This window comes from Bufo gargarizans, chromosome 9 (assembly GCF_014858855.1).
Source record: "Bufo gargarizans isolate SCDJY-AF-19 chromosome 9, ASM1485885v1, whole genome shotgun sequence".
Lineage (NCBI taxonomy): Eukaryota > Metazoa > Chordata > Amphibia > Anura > Bufonidae > Bufo > Bufo gargarizans.
This window is the reverse complement of record NC_058088.1, coordinates 50,652,730-50,671,003: the sequence shown is the minus strand read 5'-3', so window position 1 is coordinate 50,671,003 and position 18,274 is coordinate 50,652,730.

The following is an 18,274-nucleotide window of genomic DNA, read 5'->3' as shown; positions in this document are numbered from 1 at the left end:
CGGAGAGCTGTTTGGCGCACGTCCTTCCGCCGCCAAGGATCGCAGGGCAACATTCTTTGCCTCCTGTTGCCACCTCCTCCTTCTCGGCTTCCTCCTCCTCTTCTTCCACCTGCTCATCCAGTCAGCCACACACCTTCACCACCAACTTCAGCACAGCCCGGGGTAAACGTCAGCAGGCCATTCTGAAACTCATATGTTTGGGGGACAGGCCCCACACCGCACAGGAGTTGTGGCGGGGTATAGAACAACAGACCGACGAGTGGTTGCTGCCGGTGAGCCTCAAGCCCGGCCTGGTGGTGTGTGATAATGGGCGAAATCTCGTTGCAGCTCTGGGACTAGCCAATTTGACGCACATCCCTTGCTTGGCGCATGTGCTGAATTTGGTGGTGCAGAAGTTCATTCACAACTACCCCGACATGTCAGAGCTGCTGCATAAAGTGCGGGCCGTCTGTTCGCGCTTCCGGCGTTCACATCCTGCTGCTGCTCGCCTGTCTGCGCTACAGCGTAACTTCGGCCTTCCCGCTCACCGCCTCATATGCGACGTGCCCACCAGGTGGAACTCCACCTTGCACATGCTGGACAGACTGTGCGAGCAGCAGCAGGCCATAGTGGAGTTTCAGCTGCAGCACGCACGGGTCAGTCGCACTACAGAACAGCACCACTTCACCACCAATGACTGGGCCTCCATGCGAGACCTGTGTGCCCTGTTGCGCTGTTTCGAGTACTCCACCAACATGGCCAGTGGCGATGACACCGTTATCAGCGTTACAATACCACTTCTATGTCTCCTTGAGAAAACACTTAGGGCGATGATGGAACAGGAGGTGGCCCAGGAGGAGGAGGAGGAGGATGAGGAAGAGGGGTCATTTTTAGCACTTTCAGGCCAGTCTCTTCGAAGTGACTCAGAGGGAGGTTTTTTGCAACAGCAGAGGCCAGGTACAAATGTGGCCAGCCAGGGCCCACTACTGGAGGACGAGGAGGACGAGGATGAGGAGGAGGTGGAGGAGGATGAGGATGAAGCATGGTCACAGCGGGGTGGCACCCAACGCAGCTCGGGTCCATCACTGGTGCGTGGCTGGGGGGAAAGGCAGGACGATGACGATACGCCTCCCACAGAGGACAGCTTGTCCTTACCCCTGGGCAGCCTGGCACACATGAGCGACTACATGCTGCAGTGCCTGCGCAACGACAGCAGAGTTGCCCACATTTTAACCTGTGCGGACTACTGGGTTGCCACCCTGCTGGATCCACGCTACAAAGACAATGTGCCCACCTTACTTCCTGCACTGGAGCGTGATAGGAAGATGCGCGAGTACAAGCGCACGTTGGTAGACGCGCTACTGAGAGCATTCCCAAATGTCACAGGGGAACAAGTGGAAGCCCAAGGCCAAGGCAGAGGAGGAGCAAGAGGTCGCCAAGGCAGCTGTGTCACGGCCAGCTCCTCTGAGGGCAGGGTTAGCATGGCAGAGATGTGGAAAACTTTTGTCAACACGCCACAGCTAACTGCACCACCACCTGATACGCAACGTGTTAGCAGGAGGCAACATTTTACTAACATGGTGGAACAGTACGTGTGCACACCCCTCCACGTACTGACTGATGGTTCGGCCCCATTCAACTTCTGGGTCTCTAAATTGTCCACGTGGCCAGAGCTAGCCTTTTATGCCTTGGAGGTGCTGGCCTGCCCGGCAGCCAGCGTTTTGTCTGAACGTGTATTCAGCACGGCAGGGGGCGTCATTACAGACAAACGCAGCCGCCTGTCTACAGCCAATGTGGACAAGCTGACGTTCATAAAAATGAACCAGGCATGGATCCCACAGGACCTGTCCGTCCCTTGTCCAGATTAGACATTAACTACCTCCCCATAACCATATATTATTGGACTCCAGGGCACTTCCTCATTCAATCCTATTTTTATTTTCATTTTACCATTATATTGCGATGCTACCCAAAGTTGAATGAACCTCTCCTCTGCCTGTGTGCTAGGCCTAAATATATGCCAATGGACTGTTGCAGTGGTGGCTGACATGAAGCCTGATTCTCTGCTATGACATGCAGACTAATTCTCTGCTGACATGAAGCCAGATTGTCTGTTACGGGACCTCTCTCCTCTGCCTGGGTGCTGGGCCTAAATTTATGACAATGGACTGTTGCAGTGGTGGCTGACGTGAAGCCTGATTCTCTGCTATGACATGCAGACTGATTCTCTGCTGTCATGAAGCCAGATTGTCTGTTACGGGACCTTTCTCCTCTACCTGGGTTCTGGGCCTAAATTTATGAAAATTGACTCTTACAGTGGTGGGTGACGTGAAGCCTGATTCTCTGCTATGATATGAAGACTGATTCTCTGCTGACATGAAGCCAGATTGTCTGTTACGGGACCTTTCTCCTCTGCCTGGGTTCTGGGCCTAAATTTATGAAAATTGACTCTTACAGTGGTGGGTGACGTGAAGCCTGATTCTCTGCTATGATATGAAGACTGATTCTCTGCTGACATGAAGCCAGATTGTCTGTTACGGGACCTTTCTCCTCTGCCTGGGTTCTGGGCCTAAATTTATGAAAATTGACTCTTACAGTGGTGGGTGACGTGAAGCCTGATTCTCTGCTATGATATGAAGACTGATTCTCTGCTGACATGAAGCCAGATTGTCTGTTATGGGACCTTTCTCCTCTGCCTGGGTTCTGGGCCTAAATTTATGAAAATTGACTCTTACAGTGGTGGGTGACGTGAAGCCTGATTCTCTGCTATGATATGAAGACTGATTCTCTGCTGACATGAAGCCAGATTGTCTGTTACGGGACCTTTCTCCTCTGCCTGGGTTCTGGGCCTAAATTTATGAAAATTGACTCTTACAGTGGTGGGTGACGTGAAGCCTGATTCTCTGCTATGATATGAAGACTGATTCTCTGCTGACATGAAGCCAGATTGTCTGTTACGGGACCTTTCTCCTCTGCCTGGGTTCTGGGCCTAAATTTATGAAAATTGACTCTTACAGTGGTGGGTGACGTGAAGCCTGATTCTCTGCTATGATATGAAGACTGATTCTCTGCTGACATGAAGCCAGATTGTCTGTTACGGGACCTCTCTCCTCTGCCTGGGTGCTGGGCCTAAATATATGCCAATGGACTGTTGCAGTGGTGGCTGACGTGAAGCCTCATTCTCTGCTATGACATGCAGACTAATTCTCTGCTGACATGAAGACAGATTCTCTGTTACGGGACCTCTCTCCTCTGCCTGGGTGCCGGGGCCTAAATATCTGAGAATGGACTGTTCCAGTGGTGGCTGACGTGAAGCCTCATTCTCTGCTATGACATGCAGACTAATTCTCTGCTGACATGAAGACAGATTCTCTGTTACGGGACCTCCCTCCTCTGCCTGGGTGCTGGGCCTAAATATATGCCAATGGACTGTTGCAGTGGTGGCTGACGTGAAGCCTCATTCTCTGCTATGACATGCAGACTAATTCTCTGCTGACATGAAGACAGATTCTCTGTTACGGGACCTCCCTCCTCTGCCTGGGTGCCGGGGCCTAAATATCTGAGAATGGACTGTTGCAGTGGTGGCTGACGTGAAGCCTCATTCTCTGCTATGACATGCAGACTAATTCTCTGCTGACATGAAGCCAGATTGTCTGTTACGGGACCTCCCTCCTCTGCCTGTGTGCTGGGCCTAAATATATGCCAATGGACTGTTGCAGTGGTGGCTGACGTGAAGCCTCATTCTCTGCTATGACATGCAGACTGATTCTCTGCTGACATGAAGCCAGATTCTCTGTTACGGGACCTCTCTCCTCTGCCTGTGTGTGTGCTGGGCCTAAATATATGCCAATGGACTGTTGCAGTGGTGGCTGACGTGAAGCCTCATTCTCTGCTATGACATGCAGACTGATTCTCTGCTGACATGAAGCCAGATTCTCTGTTACGGGACCTCTCTCCTCTGCCTGTGTGTGTGCTGGGCCTAAATATATGCCAATGGACTGTTGCAGTGGTGGCTGACGTGAAGCCTCATTCTCTGCTATGACATGCAGACTGATTCTCTGCTGACATGAAGCCAGATTCTCTGTTACGGGAGCTCTCTCCTCTGCCTGTGTGTGTGCTGGGCCTAAATATATGCCAATGGACTGTTGCAGTGGTGGCTGACGTGAAGCCTCATTCTCTGCTATGACATGCAGACTAATTCTCTGCTGACATGAAGACAGATTCTCTGTTACGGGACCTCCCTCCTCTGCCTGGGTGCTGGGCCTAAATATATGCCAATGGACTGTTGCAGTGGTGGCTGACGTGAAGCCTCATTCTCTGCTATGACATGCAGACTAATTCTCTGCTGACATGAAGACAGATTCTCTGTTACGGGACCTCTCTCCTCTGCCTGGGTGCCGGGGCCTAAATATCTGAGAATGGACTGTTCCAGTGGTGGGTGACGGGAAGCCAGATTCTCTGCTATGGAACCTCTCTCCAATTGATTTTGGTTAATTTTTATTTATTTAATTTTTATTTTAATTCATTTCCCTATCCACATTTGTTTGCAGGGGATTTACCTACATGTTGCTGCCTTTTGCAGCCCTCTAGCTCTTTCCTGGGCTGTTTTACAGCCTTTTTAGTGCCGAAAAGTTCGGGTCCCCATTGACTTCAATGGGGTTCGGGTTCGGGACGAAGTTCGGATCGGGTTCGGATCCCGAACCCGAACATTTCCGGGATGTTCGGCCGAACTTCTCGAACCCGAACATCCAGGTGTTCGCTCAACTCTACTCCTGACGTATAGCACATGCCAAAAGGGCCTTCTTATGACATACAGAACATTTGGTGTAAGCACTAGGAACACTAGATGCCCCATTCTTGTTCTGGATGGACTTTAGATAACATTAAAACCAAGGAAAGTTGGTAAGCTTTCTATATCTCATGACACTGGTACCTGTTATGGGGTGGGGTATGCTTGGGAATGGTCATAGGAACATGTCCAGGTGCTGACATCAAAGTTTCCAGATCTTATTTCGATTAACCATCTGTGGCATGTGCTTAAAAAATAAGTCAGATACATGAAGGCTTCAAAGAGCAACTTGCAGGACTTATGAAGGCCATACACACAAGGTAAAATTTGGACACAATGGCCAGCTTGGACCAGTTCCCCTTAAAATTATAGATTAAGATAATTCTGGGACTTCCTGCTATGAGAGGGAGACAAGAAGAGCTGCTTCAGTCAGTCTGGACACAGAGCTGGTGACCACATGCTAGGGATCAGCAACCTCTGGCACAACTCCCAGAATCCTCCCTTCAGTTTTTTGGGAGCTACAAGAACAGATGAGTAAGTGTGCATGCTGGGAGTTGTAGTTTCACAGCAGCTGGAGTGCTGAAGGTTGATGAACCCTGCTATAGACACTACTGCAATGTGCAAAGAGCAAACTACCATAAAAAGGCTACATGCACACGATTGTTGTTTGTTTCCGTGTCCGTTCCATTTTTTTTTTTGCGGATAGGATGCGGACCCATTCATTTCTATGGGTCTGCAAAAGAATGCGGTGTGCTGTCCGCATCAGTATGTCCGTTCCGTAGCCCCACAAAAAAAATAGAACATGTCCCGTTTTAGGCATTGTTACAATGGATCCGCAAAAGAAAAACAATGGCATACGGATGTCATCTGTATTTTTTTTGCGGATCCGCAATTTGTGGACCGTAAAACACATACGGTCGTGTGCATGTAGGCTAAGATTGTATATTACTCTTTTTCTCAGGGGTATTTTTTTTTCTTTTTTTTTCTGTTAAAATAAAAATGAAATAAAAGTATTGTTCGATATTTATTTTTAATGTTTGGAATGTGTAATTTAGCTAATCAATAAAAAAAAATCCCTCACCGAGACTGCGAGTTGGTTAATCAGAGTTTTTTTGTTGCTTTTATATTATGGGGAGGCGATGTCTTTGCTGTTTTCATCATTGTTACATATTTTAATCCTTTTCCTAGTTACTTTTAGTCTATAGTGCATTATGAAATTCACTACATTTCTTTTTATTGAGTTTGAGCATTTTTACCATTTTCTTTTAAGAAATTAAATTGCTCGAGGTTTGGCATTTTTAAGTAGATTTTCCCCTGGGCTTACCTAATGGGGCTTAAAAATACTGAAAACAAGCTAATTATTTGATTTGAAAAACTTTCTACTGCAAAATGAATTTTTAATTTTATAACATGGTTTTAAGGGAAAATAATAGCATTCTTAATACAGAATGCTTAGTAAAATGTCCATTGAGGGGTTAAAAATAATAAACAAATTTAACTCACCTCATCCACTTGATCGCGTAGCGGATCTCCTCTTCTTTCTACTTTCTTCAGGACCTGGCTAAAGGACCTTTGATGATGTCACTGCGCTCATCGCATGGTCCATCACTATGGTGATGGACCATGTGATGAGCGCAGTGACGTCACCACGGGTCCTTTTCATCAAAAAAGAAAGACGACATGCCAGGCTGAGCGTTCAAGTGGATCAAGGTGAGTTTATTAATTGTTTTTTGTTTTTTTTTAACCCCTCCATCACTATTGTACTATGCATTATGTATTAAGAATGCTATTATTTTCCCTTATAACCATGTTATAAGGGAAAATAATAAAGATCGGGTCTCCATCCCAATCGTCTTGTAGCAACCATGTGTGAAAATCCCACCGCATCTGCACTTGCTTGCGAATGCTTGTGATGTTCATGCAGCCCAATTCACTTCTATGGGGCCTGCGTTGCGGTAAAAACGCACAATATAGAGCTTGCTGCGATTTTCACACAACGCACCAGTGATGTGTGAAAAATCATTGCTCATGTACACAGCCCCATAGAAAGGAATGGGTCCGGATTCAGTGAGGGGTGCAATGCGTTCACCTCACGCATTGCACCCGCACGGAATTCTCGCCCATGTGAAAGGGGCCTTACACACTCCAAAATTATGCCAATAAAGACTACAGATTGTTCCACAAAAATCACCCCCCCCCCCCCCAGCTCTGTAGACAAAGTTATAGGGGTCAGAGTATGGAAACATTTTTTCCAAAGTTTGAATTATATATATATACTGTATATACACACACACACGGTATATGACATTGTTGTAATAATACTGATCCAGAGAATGAAGGACACGAGTCAGTTTTAGGGTCCATTCACATGTCTGCACTTTTGGTCCGGATCCGGATCCGTTCCGCAATCATTTTCAATTGAGACAGAAAAGACGCGGACAGCATTTCCGGACCGCATTTCTGGACCGCGGCCCCGAACTTCCGGTCCTCGGCTCCGCAAAAAATAGAACATGTCCTATTCTTGTCCGCAGCTGCCGACAAGAATAGGCATTTCTATTGGGCTACTGGTCCGGTGTTTTGATCAGCAATTTGTGGATCCGCAAAACACTGCGGACGTGTGAATGGACCCTTACTGGAAATGGGACGCTGATAAAATAAAGCCCATAAAACTGGGTCTGAATTGCGTCTTTTTTCCAATTTCACCCCATTTGGAATTCTTTACAGCTTTCCACAACATCGTATGCAACAGAAAATGGAGCCATTAAGAAGTACAACCTGTCCAGCAAAAAACTCGTCTGATAGGACTTTGTGAATGGGAAAATAAAAAAGGCTCCACAAAAGCAAAAAAAAAACAAAACCACAAAAACAGAAAATTGCAAGGTCCTGAAGGGGTTGAATAAAGTCGCATTTAAAAAATAAATAAATAATGGAATGGAAAAAATTGCAAAAATAAAACCTCTCCGGATATTTGATATTGCCGTGTCATACAACCCACACTATACAATTATCCTGCAATTTATCCCTCACAATGAACCCTATAAAAATGCTAGAATGATAGTATTTAGCATATTTTCCAGCAAAGAAAAAACTGAATAAAAAGTGATTAAACAGTGTTATGTATTCCAAAATGGTATTCATGAAAACTACAAATGGTCTTTTAAAAATTAACCCCTCACATAGCTCTGTAGATCGAAAAATTAAAAACATATGGCTCTTGGGATGCAGTGATTTACTAAAACTTTAAAAGAAATCTATTATTATTTTTAGCCCAAAATTAGTCAAATGCAATGATAATAAAAAATTCACCCACAAAGGTGATATGTTAAGGACTCATATACATGACCGTATTTTCTTTCCGTGTCTGTTCCGTTTTTTGTTTTTGTTTTTTGCAGCTTGCATGCGGAAGAATTAACTTCAATGGGTCCGCAAAAAAACGTAAATGACTGCGTGTGCATTCCGTTTCCATATGTCCGCAAGTCAATTTTGCAAAAAATAAAAGTCCTTTTCTTGTTTGTTTTGTGGACAAGGACAGGCATTGTAACAATGGATATGTAAAAAAAAAACAGATGCAACGCGGACGTCACATGGATGTCATCAGTTTTTTTTGCGGATCATTGTTTTGCGGACTGCAAAATACAAAAATACATACGGTGGTGTGCATGAGCCCTACGTCTCAGGATAACAATTGCTACATCTGCTCTTCAATCTATTAGGCTACATTCACACGACTCTATGTGTTCTGCTGTCTGCAAAACACTGATGCGCAAAAAATATGGGTGATGTTCTTTTGGCACCCGTATTGCATCCGTTTTTTTTGCAGATCCATTGTAACAATGCCTACTCTTATATTTTTTGCGGGGCTACGGAACGGACATACAGAATCAGACAGCACACTGTGTTTTTTGTGGACCCGTTAAAAATAATAGGTCCTCATCTAATCTGCAAAAAAAAAACGGAACGGACACGGAAACAGTATATGTTCATGTGAATGTAGCCTTAGACCTTTTTATCAGCACTTTCCGAGCACTTTTCTGTTCATTCTAGAAGAAATATTGCAATTCAGTGAAAAAAGCTGAATCTTCAACTTTTCACCAGGAGTTAAAGGATCTATTTTTATGAAATTTGTATCTGAGTCTTAACTAAGACAAACCTCGCCGCTTAATGAGCGTTCTGCATTCAGCGCCGCGTCATTGAGATTCTAGACGCTTCCTCCAAATTGTTCCAAACACAAATATTTAAATTAGTGATGGAAGAGTGAATTTTATACAGATTTTTATTCCGCAGCCATTTTCAAGGGGAATTTTCTATGGCATCGAATGACAATATCTGCGGAGAGTTTATTTTAAATAGCGCATTTTCGGTTACGGTGATATGATTTTAGTTGGGTTCAATAAAATGGAGAACGGATTAAAGTCTCTCGACCATTTTACAAATATAAAATTTGCATTTATCCGAAACTGATAAAATTGAGCTATAAAAAAAAAATCTTCTCGGTGTTGCACAATGTGCGTCGTAACAGAAAAAAATACCCAGGGCTTCCAGGATGACATCTTCTATTATTCTCTTAAAGGGATGGTAAACTCGGACCCATTTTTCCATTTAGTTAGTTATTCTATGAGGATGTTTTAGCAGTGTTAGAGGAAACCATCAGCAAGGTCAGTGTACCATCTGCAGGGTAACATGACAAAGACTGTAGGCATTTTCCATGTAGACGCCATTGGCTGCTTTGGAGCATTGGATAAGCCCAGGAATAATGGAGGAGATACAAAGGGATGTTTGCATGAGGGAGATTAATTGTTAGATTGGTGGAGGCCGAGATCGGGACCACCACTGAACACTCCATTCAAAGTCTGTGGGGCTGTCAGAGATGAATGGAGCTGTGGTCCACATACTTGACCATGGCTCCATCCAAATGGGCGATTTGGGACCCCGGTTCTTGTGATTGGTGGGAGTCCCAGTTTTCAGAGCACCACCAATCTAAAGGCCATGAGGGTTTACAATCTACATGGTATGGGAAAAGGACACAGTAGGAGAGGGGGAAGCTGTCCATCATTTTATTGGAGATGTGGTCCCTGGTGCTGCAACATCTCACTTATAATGATGATCTATCTAAGAAGATTTGGAGCATCAGAGGACTTAATACATGCACCTGTAGTGACGTAGAGCTGGCACTGCCATTCCTACACCCTGCAACTGTCTCTAATGGCTAACAAAAATGTCATCTGTGTATTTATTCCAGGTCCTTTTACATTGTGCATTCATAATATTGCTATGAAACTGTTCATGTACTGTGCCTTGTTCACCAGCAGGTGGCAGTGTATCTGACAGAGAGTGAGTATCTTTAGATAGAATGGAATTTACCATTTCACCCCCCCCCCCTTTTTGGGCAGAAGTAGGCTAGTCCTTCCTACCAAGGGAGGGGTCGCACAGAGCCATGGTTAGTTGTACTCGAGTGGAGTCTAGTGTTGGAAACAGACGAGTCAAGATGGCGCAGTGAGGGGAATGGCCATCCCTCTTGCAGCAGGAGTCCCAAAAGGGAGACTCCTTACAGATGCAGATAGGGGGTCAACAGACAAAAGTACTCTGCTCAAAAGGTACCAGAACTGTCATAGAGTCCAGCTAATAGACGGAAGCCAGAGTCTAGCACAGAAGAGAAAGATAAAGTAAGGTATTCATGTTTGTTTGCCAGTTTACTCCAAAACCTGCTGGAACCAAGAGAAAGACTGAATATTGTCTGGATGTAAGTTTATTCAAGTAAAGCTGTTGAACTTTTACCAATTCTGAACTCTTACTCCACCAACTTTCACTATCCCCTTTATTGCTGCACCCTGGGGAGCTAAGGTATCCAGGTAGGAGCACCGTGACACACACAAAACTAATAAGCTGCATCACCACTCGGCATTGCTAAAAACCTAGTACACGATTGGCCCTAGGGTGCAGCACATTGCAACTGGCATCACGAACAGGATATTTACTTCTGTGCCTTACTACTGAAGGTCCGCAACATATGTAAAACCCTATACAAGTAACTTTATTGCATTTACTTACCGCACAAAGTGTGAATCTGCATCTGTTGCCACACTGTGGCAAAACAGAGGTTAATCAGTCATCTTGGATTTGTTCCTTATGCATTGAGAGTAAAGACTTACACCCAGCAGAGCGGCGGGAACTAAACAGCCCGCCTCCACAGAGGAATCATCCTTGCAGCTGAAGGAACTAAAGTGCTCAGTTCAAGTTCCCAGGAGGACAAATAAACCAACTGTACCCCTACAGGAAGTAAAGGAAGCAGCCATCTTGGAGAAGGGAAAATACAGTTCCAGCAGTCTGGTGAGTACTGTTGGGAAAATTAACCTTGCTAGAGACAGTTTGGGGCCATAATCTCTCAGCCAGAGCATCATACTCTCCAAAATTGAGTGGTCAGAGCAAATCTCAAAGGGGCCATGCACCAATTCTGCCGCCGTTGCCCATAGCAACACACTAACAAAACGCACTGTTACCTTTTGCTGACCTAGCTAGCTGTAAAGTGTAAGCATGTTGGACATGAGTTGTGAAGAAGAATGAACAATAATACCGCGTAGCCAAGCCCACCAAGAACCTCTGCAGTATGTCAGTGATCTACTCCAAGAGGAGGATGACACGTGGCAGAATGACCTTGCACAATGGAAGGCCCGCAGGAGGAGTACATTACAGGACTTGATAAAGAAAGAGGAAGAAAGTAAAAAGATGGAGAGGATGCTTAGCGGAGAAGGTGACTTTTCAGAAAGAAGAAAAAGCATAAAAACATATAAAGAAATAGTGGAGGAAAAAGAGCACAGAGAAAGGTGAATTGCATGGAGCCTCCAAAAACACTAAGGTCAACTTGACCAGAACGAATGTGTATAGTGTGGATCCAAAAGTTCTCTCTGAAGGGATAAACCACACAAACCAAGTGGATAAAATGGATATGTCTTTGACGACTAAAAATGTCCAGACAGAACAGATTAAAGATTGCACACAACCTCCTATACTTAGCAGAGAAGAACCCGCTGTGACCACCTTAGTGTCACTATTAGTCTCTACAACTGAACCTACTGTAAATGGAAAGGATCTGGGAGAAGAGCAAAAATTTTGAATAAATCCCCAACAGTGTCACCAGCAAAGCACTACCCACACCATCACACCTCCTCCTCCATGCTTCACGGTGGGAACCAGGCATGTAGAGTCCATCCGTTCACCTTTTCTGCGTCTAACGAAGACACGGTGGTTGGAACCAAAGATCTCAAATTTGGACTCATCAGACCAAAGCACAGACTTCCACTGGTCTAATGTCCATTCCTTGTGTTCTTTAGCCCAAACAAGTCTCTTCTGCTTGTTGCCTGTCCTTAGCAGTGGTTTCCTAGCAGATATTCTACCATGAAGGCCTGATTCACACAGTCTCCTCTTAACAGTTGTTCTAGAGATGTGTCCTCTGCTAGAACTCTGTGTGGCATTGACCTGGTCTCTAATCTGAGCTGCTGTTAACCTGCGATTTCTGAGGCTGGTGACTCGGATGAACTTATCCTCCGCAGCAGAGGTGACTCTTGGTCTTCCTTTCCTGGGGCGGTCCGCATGTGAGCCAGTTACTTTGTAGCGCTTGATGGTTTTTGTGACTGCACTTGGGGACACTTTCAAAGTTTTCCCAATTTTTCAGACTGACTGACCTTCATTTCTTAAAGTAATGATGGCCACTCGTTTTTCTTTACTTAGCTGCTTTTTTTATTGCCATAATACAAATTCTAACAGTCTATTCAGTAGGACTATCAGCTGTGTATCCACCTGACTTCTCCACAACGCAACTGATGGTCCCAACCCCATTTATAAGGCAAGAAATCCCACTTATTAAACCTGACAGGGCACACCTGTGAAGTGAAGACCATTTCAGGTGACTACCTCTTGAAGCTCATCAAGAGAATGCCAAGAGTGTGCAAAGCAGTAATCAAAGCAAAAGGCGGCTACTTTGAAGAACCTAGAATATGACATATTTTCAGTTGTTTCACACTTTTTTGTTATGTATATAATTCCACATGTGTTAATTCATAGTTTTGATGCCTTCAGTGTGAATCTACAATTTTCATAGTCATGAAAATAAAGAAAACTCTTTGAATGAGAAGGTGTGTCCAAACTTTTGGTCTGTACTGTATATTCGTAATTTCGAATATTCTAGATTTTTTTTTCATCAGTAACCTCCCATTTTGCTTGTGGGCCAATGAGAAGGCTGCAATATCTTTGTCTGAGCTTAGCAACATCCCTAGCAACCAATAGGAAAGCTGCCTACCCCTTCTATATAAGAACCTCCCCAGCAGCCATTTTCTACAGTTTTCTAAAGTTCTGAGAGAGAGAGCAGTGACATTGCTGTGCGCTGTGCTTTCCACTCATTCCATAGATAGATAGCTCATATGTATAATACAGATAGTCAGTGTAGGGGATATCCTGATATAGTGTAGCTGTTGCAGTGCAGGGTGTTCGGTAGTGTGATAGGTTCTGCTGTCCATACAGTACACACATGCAGACCTGCTAAAATGTGAGGTTTCACGTATTGCGCCAAAATATTTGCAAATATATTGGAGCACTCTACCTGCATAAAAAAAAACATTTTTTAATGTTCTGCCGGGCCAACCATTTTCTCCAGTCTCAGGAAACTTCAAAAGTGACCCACGCCTGTATCTCTGTGCATATTACATTGCCGATTTTTCGCGATCAAGAAAATAATCTGTGAATATATGATGAATATTCGCCCAAATATTCGTAAAATATTGCAAATTCGAATATAGCCCCTGCCGCTCATCACTATTGAGGATGTCACGCAGCTGAAAGAAGGACTTTTGCACCCTCAAGTATGTCCCATGAAGGAGGACTTCACGCTGTGGAAAGAGAAAAAAACTGAGAATATAGGAGCTTAGACATGGACACTGGAATAGACGGGTGAGACATATTGGCCCCTGTTTTCTGACCATATTTTGGCCCTTTTTTTCCTCCCAGTTTGTGCCTAGGATTCATGGACTCCATTCATCAACAAATAACCAGGTCTCCAGGTTGTGTACATTGGTGCCATACATCATTTTCCCCCTTCTCAGTTTAAGGCTACATACACACAACCATATGTGTTTTGCGGTCCACCCAAAAAAAATAATTATGCCATCCGTATGCCATCCGTTTTTTTTTGCGGATCCATTGTAACAATGCCTAAAATGGACAAGAATAGGACATGTTAAATTTTTTCTGCAGGGCTACGGAACGGATATACGGATGCACTTTTTTTGCGGACCCATTGAAATGAATGGGTCTGCATCCTATCTGCAAAAAAAAAATGAACGGACACAGAAACAAATTACGTTTGTGTGCATGAGGCCTAAGTGGGAACCCTACTCACTGTGGGATTGCCTACTACCTCATGTGGATTACAAATGACTTTGCACTTCAAGTTCTTTTTGCACTATGTGTTTTGCAACGTTATAAGCCAGCACCCAAAGAATGGACTAAACCAAGTACCTGAGCTCTTTGTCACCTCAACTGTGATTTTTTTGCACTAAGATTTTAAAGTTTTTGCAACATTCAAGCACTTTAGCCCATTGTATGGACTCCTTTTTGATTAGAGCAACAATGTGATTTTTTATGTACTTTTTGAATGGACTTTGGTAAAAATGTATTGTTAGCTTGATAGTTAGATACCCATTGCTCTTGTGGACTGCCTCTGAGGACTCAAAAGTATAACATGGTCATTTTGCCCTGCATTAGTTTAGAAAGCCTAATGTACTGTCTTTGCATATGCCCTTAACCGTTTTCTCTCCACAGACTGTATGTCCTGTGTCTTTGTGATCATGTGCTGTTGCTACACAGGAGGACCATGATGTAGAGTCACAAGCAGTAACACTGCCTTAATACCTTAAAGGGTAAACCTGCTGTCTAAAATATGTCAGTTAAGCTCAGCCCTCATGGGAGCTAAGGAGGCTGGTTCCTCCTCCTGATTCTGCGTGCCTTAAAAGCTATGTACACCTTTGGAGGCAATTTTTGTTTATGATTGCATATTACTCATTTTTGGCAAATTTATTTTTTTTTATTGACCTTTATTAAAAATATTGAGCCATTCTGTCACAAAGGGTTAACTGTTTTTCTAGCTATGTGACTGGTACTTTCACTTTGTGCCGGTCATCTAACCTTTATCTCTAAACTACTAAGAGGTCATAAACACTTGCTTAGGCCACATTCTTATCAGTAAGATAAGGATTAAGCCTTAATGAGTGTTTATAATGTGAGAGAATAGAGACAAGAAGTCTGTCTGCTCCCCAGATGACGGAAAAGACAAAAAAATCCATAGACAGCTAGTAGAGCATCTCAGCTATGTTCCTAGCATGCAATCACGCCCTCCATCACAACACACACACAAAAAAAAACATCCTAACCCTCGTAGAGTAGTCTCCCTGGCAGTAGCGCTGTCCAATCGCAGCCCAGAGCGTCATAGCCAGGGAGAAAAAAACTCCTTCAAATTTGCGCCATAAGTTTTGGCACATAGAAAAGGGTGCATGTACGTAGCAGGTCAGGCCAAGTCCCTAATAAGAAAACGAGGAACATTTGCAAGAACCCCTCCATTATATAAGGCATGCCCATAAAATGATGGTGATGGATGACGTCTGGGACAAGCTAGCACTTTAGTCAGACGCGTACAGCTCATGAGGCGTACATAGGGATATATGGCGCACGCTACCCTGACTGACACCAGACTTTGTGCATAAAATGGAGTTCTGACAAAAAGGTGAAACCGTTTCCCGTACCAATTACTCTTACAAAAATGAGTCGTAATCACTGGGAGCAATGGCGCTGCTTTCTGTGCACTAGTTTTATACACCAATAACACATGAAAAAAGGTGCAAAGGGTAAGTATGGTACAGGTCAGAAGTACTGGACTCCAGTAAGGAGTAACAGAAGAGTGTGAAGGTAAATGCAGTGGTTGTGGGACACTATGTGAGGCACCAGCACTGTATGAAGTGGCTACAAGCTCCTGTCGGCAGCAGCCTGTGCTGCAGGGACTACCCTGCAGGGTCATGTGACGACACCCCTGCCTCACGGGACAGAGGTCTTTACCAGCAGTATGCCACTACAGCCATTTCTTCAGAAAAGCGTGCCATGCCAGCATCCAGCGACTTCCATAGAGGTGAGAGCAGCCTCGCTTACCTTTGCAAGTCATGGCGGGAGGATGTGGCGCGGCGTACGCAAAGGGCAGGGGAGGTCGGGAGGAGGAGCAAGCAAGTAAGTCCTTCACTATGCGAGCCATGCCACTCGCATAGTGAAGGATAGGATCGGGACACAGAGCTGTCTTGGGCCCCCCAGGAGCAACTGGGCCCGGAGCAGCTGCCCCTTTTGCCCCGCGTTAGAGACGGCCCTGGCTATGTGCACAAAAAAGGATTCTATATTGTTAAAAAAAGACCAATTGAAAAAAAAAGTTTTTTTGCTCAAAATAAGTACTATGCAATAATAATAAAAACTAAAAAAATTACTCTCAATGGTGCACATAGCCTTTAATACACCATGCTCTACCTCAAAATAAAATATGGCAAGCTACCAAGTTTAGATGTCAAGGTGACGAAGCGTAAAGCAAAATTAGACCTTGATGCAGGAAAGGGATTACAGGATGAAGCCACCCTTTGATTTGTGGGCCTTCATTGTATAGTGGTGGGATTACACTTTCAGCGGTACTGAAGCTTGGCATACACAAAAGGGAGTTCATCATTGTACAGTATAGTGGCGGGATTACAGGATAATGACACCCCCACCCCCAGTAGTACTAGAGCCCGGTATACGCAAAAGGAAATTAAAAATTATCACCTTGTGCAGTTTTCTGGTTCTCTGGGTTTACCGAGAGGGAAACAGGAAAGAAGACACCCTACTCAAAAAGGCAGAGACCTGTAGGTAGCCATTGCTATTTCAGCCTATGTATATGTTAACAGAAAGTAGTCTAAAGCAGCACTCCAACTTTCAAAGGGAACCCTGAAGCATACCCTAAGCACAAGCTGAGGGTGGCTTGGTTTTAAGTAAGGGTGTATATAGTGGCCCAGAGCGGGCACTACCATTCCTACACCCTGCTACTGTCTCTAATGGCGAACAATAATGTAATCTGTGTATTAATTCCTGGTCCTCTTACATTGTACATTCATAATATTGCTATGAAACTGTTATGTTCAGGTACTGTGATTGGTTCACCAGCAGGTGGCAGTGCATCTGCCATAGAGAGTATGTTTAGATAGAATGGAACTTACCATTCCATTTTTCCCCCTTTTGGGCAGAAGTGGGCTAGTCCTGCTTCCTACCAAGGGAGGGGTCACAGTAAGCTATGGTTAGTTGTAGTCGAGTGGAGGACATAGATGAGTCAAGATGGTCAGTGAGGGGAATGGCCGCCCCTCTTGCAGCAGAAATCCCAAAAGGGAACCAGCTCATAGAGCACCATTACTCCTTAAAGATACAGATAGAGTATCACAAAGGGGTCAACAGCCAAAGGCACCTCACTCAAAAGCCACAGTCTAGCACAGCAGAGAAAGATAAAGCAAGGTATCCAAGTCTGCTTGCCAGTTTACCCCAAAATCTGAACCAAGAGAATGACCGAATTCAAGTAAAGCTGTTGAACTTTCACGAAGTCTGGACTCGACTTATTCTCCACCTCCTACAACTCTCCCCTTTATTACTTCGGAGCCTAACCCTGGGAAGCGACCATATCCAGGTAGGAGCACCGTGACACACTCGGCATTCCTAAAAACTTGGGACACGATCGGCCATGGGGGGTGGCACGTTGCACACCCAAGGCTCAACTTCCAAATTTACACGTCCTTCTAAAAACTGGACCAAATTTAATTAATTTATCTCATCTTTAATACACATAATGAAAACCACTTTCTTATACATTGAAAATGCTGAGTCAAGATAAAAAAGATACAATCTATCCACAGTCCTCAGTAATTGTTACATTGCATACGGATACAAGAGACACACCAAGAACAAGACAAGTCATGCAGTTACTAAGTGCCAACCCTAACCCTAAGTGCAGATACATTACAGGGGGTAGAGAAGAGATTCAGCACATGTGGCCAGGACCAAGAGATTTCATGTGGTTAACAGGGGACAAAAATAGCACCAAAGTGCCAGATACATTACAGGGGGTTGCAGAAGAAATTCACCCCCATGCAGCCAGGACCAAGACATTTCATAGTATAATAGGGGACAAAGATGGCAACAAAGTGCACATAAAGATACAGTGCATTACAGGGTTGGAGAGGAGATTAATCCTGTGTGGTCAGGACCAAGACTGTTCATGTAGTGTGGTAATGTAGACAGTGCCGGAAGGCGTGTATATCCCACCCAGATACCTCAGCTGGGTGAGACAACTAAAATCCAGAAAGCTGCAGTGGTCTCAGCAAAGTATAGTTTGCTGCAGGGGTGTAGCGTGGGAGGGGGGGGGGGGCGTTGCCCCAGGCGCAAAATTGCAGGGGGCGCCAGGCAGCA